This window comes from Bicyclus anynana, chromosome 13 (genome assembly GCF_947172395.1).
Source record: "Bicyclus anynana chromosome 13, ilBicAnyn1.1, whole genome shotgun sequence".
NCBI lineage: Eukaryota > Metazoa > Arthropoda > Insecta > Lepidoptera > Nymphalidae > Bicyclus > Bicyclus anynana.
Window position 1 is genome coordinate 6,612,918 of NC_069095.1, and position 4,913 is coordinate 6,617,830.

General features: G+C 36.4%; 1 long non-coding RNA gene across 1 annotated transcript; it reads left to right on the forward strand.

Annotated features, from left to right (window-relative positions):
• Positions 1-2,180: 2,180 nt before the first annotated feature.
• Positions 2,181-3,261, forward strand: LOC128198623 (uncharacterized). Its single transcript, XR_008251354.1, has 2 exons — positions 2,181-2,444; positions 3,060-3,261. It is a non-coding gene; the product is annotated as an uncharacterized LOC128198623 (long non-coding RNA).
• The last annotated feature ends 1,652 nt before the right edge of the window (positions 3,262-4,913 follow it).

Sequence of the window (4,913 nt, forward strand, 5' to 3'; positions counted from 1 at the left end):
TAAACTTTAAACAAAAAAAGAGAATCGCTCCCATTACCCGACTAAGCGGGAAATAAGAGCCTATAAATTTCCATAAGTGTAATAGGATCTACTTAATTATTAAATCAGTCTCAAAAATTTTTATGTTATTCTGATATGTCACTTATTCATATACATTTTGATATAAACGTAAACGTACAACAATTAGGTTTAAAGATCCAAACAAAAAACGCAAATATAATCAACCGGACTGTCAAAACCAGAACATTCTTTATGAGCCCGTTGACCGCAACCTCTACAACGGTACCACATTTCGTTATTTTTTCCAATGTCGCTAGCTAATAGCACACAATGTCTCTTCTTCTGAATATTCTGACTCATCGTCGCAAAAATTCTCAAAGTTTTCTTCATCTGACGTATCAGTTTCATCCTCAAATGTTTCATTTTTACTCTTTTTACTTTTTCTTTCTTGTTGGCTGCCATGCTTGTTCCATCCGCCTTTCGCTGCGGGACATTTTCTTTCTTTGTTGCTGGTTGCTCCCTTCTCCTTTGCAATGATTTTAGTTTTACATTTTTTCTCTACACGTTTCTTCTCCTTCTCTTCAAATGCTGTTTTCTTTGGTGTGCTAGATAATATTACTGAATGTTTTCTTTGACGCGACGTGTATTCTTAACTTTCTCAAAATCTAATTTTCAGTTGCAGTTTTGGAACAAGCAGATGTTTGGACATTAAAGATTAAAGTAACTGATTGTAGAATTTTAGACTGTTGCTGTGTATCATTTGATAAAATTGGTTCTGTGTAGAGTGATTGTTCTTGAACGTCGTTTATTGTAGACGAGGTCATGGAAATTTGACATTAGCTAGCTCCAGGAGTATTTTATCATTCGACATAAACGGGATTTTATAAGGGATTGTGTTTGGCGACATGTTTTGGGTACTATTTGTTGTAGATGCTTCCACTTGTAGCTTACTTAGTATTTTTGACATCTGCAAAAACATATTATAATGTATATGGGGCAATCAGAGCCTAATAAGCTCTGATTACCCGACTACCACCATTTCGAAATAAAATAAAATAATTCATTGGATCTAGCTTGTAATGAAATTATACGCACAGATACTCAAAATTAATATCATTAGCTATAAAATAAAATAAATTTGATTGTAACAAGTGTATAACTTCACACTTACCTGGCCGATGAAATTTCGTATTTTTTATAAGCGCGGAGCAAAAAATCGACAAGCGTCCGTGGTCACACAACGCGTGGCACTGGCGAGTCTAGAACAGTAGGGAAACGCGAACGCAGGATGCCGAAGGTGCCCGAGTGATAACCGAGTGAATACGATGCCTAGTTTTGTCTCTAGTCGCACCGCTCCAATTACCCTCTGGCTCTCATTACCCTCTGTTCCCCTACCTACCTAATCAAATATTAACTGCGGATACAATCCAATTATTTACTATACAGCTGTGCCCCGCGGTGTTACCTGTCAAAAATAAGTATGTACCTACAGTAAATGTAATCTACCTATATTAAAAATTTCAGCTATTTTGGTTCACAAGTTGCAGCGTGAAAGAGTAACAAACGTTCTTAACATCTTAACCATCAGTTATTCGAAAATCTCGAGAAGCCATGGGTTTTTGCGAAACAAAGAGTAGCCTTTATGCTAATCCAGGGTATTCTTTATCTTCATTTCTCCAGCCAAATCGTTTCAGTAATTGCGACGTTAAAGAGTAACAAACATCCAAGCAACCATACAAACTTGCCCGAATAACAAAACAGACAAAAATCGAAAAAAGTATTTTTAGCTTCAGTAGGTATTGATTATACAATGCCCCCAACAAAAATCAAGATATTTTCAACGTACAGAATGTATAAAATTCGTATTATATATATTTGGTGTTACAAATGGTATATGTAAAATCTCAAATTGCGACTAAATGTATAAATTCGACCACTTTTATTATAAGTATAGATGTACCTATCCATATATCAATAGAACATTTTTTATGAAGTATCGTACGCGAAATCGAGTAAACTTGCGCGGAAAGCAGAGCAAGTAAGTATTTAAACCTAGATCTAAATATAAATAACGTACGCATAAGCAGGAAGTGCAACTTACGTACAAGTATCCGATCACGTCGTAATGACTCATAAAATCGCACGATAACTCGCAAATTGTACAGAACCTGTCTCGGGAGCCGGTATAGTCCCAGTGCGTTCGAAGAACTTTATCTCCTTGTTATTTTAAACATATTAAACATATATAAGCCGATCCATTTGCAAACGTAACAAACATTACAAAACGTCCATAGCGGATAAACGATAACTAGTAAAATAAACAATAATTAAAAATGAAATTCGCGTCGCTATTTGTTATCATTATGGCAGTATTATCACTCTTTATAGGATCAAGCGAAGCAAGGCCAAAGAAGATACCTATAGATGCAATAAAAAGAGGAGCCGTGAGTATAAAATAATTTCTATAAACATCATAATCAAACTTGGATTTTGTTCTTTGTATGATATCTAAGAGTGACCGCATATTTAATTAAAAAGTCAATATTATATTGCATCTTAGAGGGCAAAAGTCAATATTCTATTGAACGAACTTGCTACAAAGTCGTATGTTTCTATATTATACGTTACATCCCAGAGATTTCAATGAGACAGACCCGAGAGATCACAAACTTTCAATAGTTTTAACACATATCTTCTCATAAGAATAACTTTATAACATTTAGATAAAGAAATATTGTCAGTGCTATGTTCCACATTATTAAAATACTTACGGACGCCCGCGATTTCGTCCGCGTGGAATTTTTCATGGATGATTGATCCATGACTTTTTCCGGGATGAAAGTAATATGTTAATCCAGAGTAAAATCTATTTCCATTCCAAATTTCAGCTAAATCGGTTCAGTAGTTGCGCCGGTAAAGAGTAACAAGCATTCAAACATCCAAACATCCAAACAAACATCCATACAAACTTTCATGTTTATAATATTAGTAGGTTAATAGGATAATGATGTCGTATAGACTAATTAATTGTATTAATAACATTAATTTACTGTTTTCAGGCTCGTGTATGGAGAACAATAGACAACGCAATGACAGCATACGACATCGCAACATTATTTGATAAGAATTAATAGTCGCTTAGTTACCTCAAGTTATTTTAAGTATTTATTTAAATGTATTAATTACTAATAATGTAAGCCACCTTGTGTTCAATATATTTATTTAATTTTAATCAATATTTAAATAGTTTTTAATATCCCACTATTTTTTTTTCATTTTAACCTAAGACCTTGATTTGAAGTCACATATGAGCTGAAAGTTTAGACGTCCTTTCTGGAGCAATTGGACGTGCTGTCTTGAACAAAGAGAGGTCCTGAGTTCGATTCCCGGTACAATTAGTTTTGGATTTTATATTTTTCAAGTTAGCTCAGCCCGTGTAGCCAAGTGGCACGTCGATTCTCTTTCTACGATCGCAAACGCTTCGGAAACTAGAAAAATGTATGGGTATGTCATTTGCTATCGACAGTTCACGTGATCAAGATCTGTCATTCCCATACATCTTTCTAGTTTTCGAAGCGTTTGTGATCGTAGAAAGAGAATCGACCTGCCACTTGTATACAGGGACAAGTCTGGTATTGTGGTAGGTATCAGTCGTTGCTGGTTACCTATCAGCAAAGACGTACCGCCAAGCGATGTAGTGTTAGGATACGATACCGCGTAGAAAACGTCAAAGGTTTTTTTTTTAATTCTTTACAAGTAGCCCTTCATTACAATCTCACCTGATGGTAAGTGACGATGCAATCTAAGATGGAAGCAGACTAACTTGATAGGAAGAGGATTAAAATCCACACCTCTTTCGGTTTCTACACGTAATCGTACCGGAACGCTAAATCGCTTGGCGTAACTTTGTCGGTAGGGTGGTAACTAGCCACGGCCAAAGCCTCCCACCAGCCATACTCGTGCCAATTAAGAAAACCTCAACCGGCTCAGCTGGGGATCGAACCCAGGACCTCCGTCTTGTAAATCCACCGCGCATACCACTGCGCCACGGAGGCCGTCGAAATTCCAAGTTATCCCGCTTCCATCTTAGACTGCATCGTCATTTAAAATTAGGTGTCTTATCGCCGCTTTGCAACGACTTCAGTGTGCTCGTGGCGTTCGAGCCGTCCACATCTCTTGTTGTGTAATTCTTTATGGGTTACTTGGGATAGGTGGGGAGAGTGACTTGAGTGGAAAAGGGGAGTGTTAGTCGACTATCAAAGGATCCTTTAACCCACACACATCGTTCACAAGTACGTGACTTCACTCAAGGTCATTCTCTGCCATTCTAGGGTCTTATTTTGGGTACAGTTTGATTTGTTAATTAAGTTGTCTTGACAAGTGTTGTGAATCATAACCTTTGTTCGACATTAGTTTCCTTATATTTGTAATCACTTTTGAGTCCTATAATAGGTGAGATAGTAGTCAAGGGCTAACATGTGATTGAATGAAAAAATATAGATGCAAAAAACTAAAACTTGTACCAACAACTAGTGAGAGTTACAAAGTTATTCAATAAAATGTCACAGACTGTACTTATTATTTTTGCATTGGCTGCAACTTTTAAAAACTTATAAAAACCCCATCTTTTGCGTGGGAGATGAAAAAGTTATACACCCTTAGTAAAAGTATCACATTCATTTATTACGTAGGATGCATGACGAAGTTCCGATGCCGAAGCATTGTGCAAAAGGTTCTTCTATGAAATTAGTTACTCGGAAAATGAATTTATGAACAGTTAGGTATAACTTCTTCAGAAAGTGTGCACGTGGGCTTACGTACAATGAAATTGAGAATAGTTTCCACGCTATTCACTGGAGGCTCTCTCGCCTTATGAATTTCAATAAGCTTGGCATTATACAGTTCCTTGATAG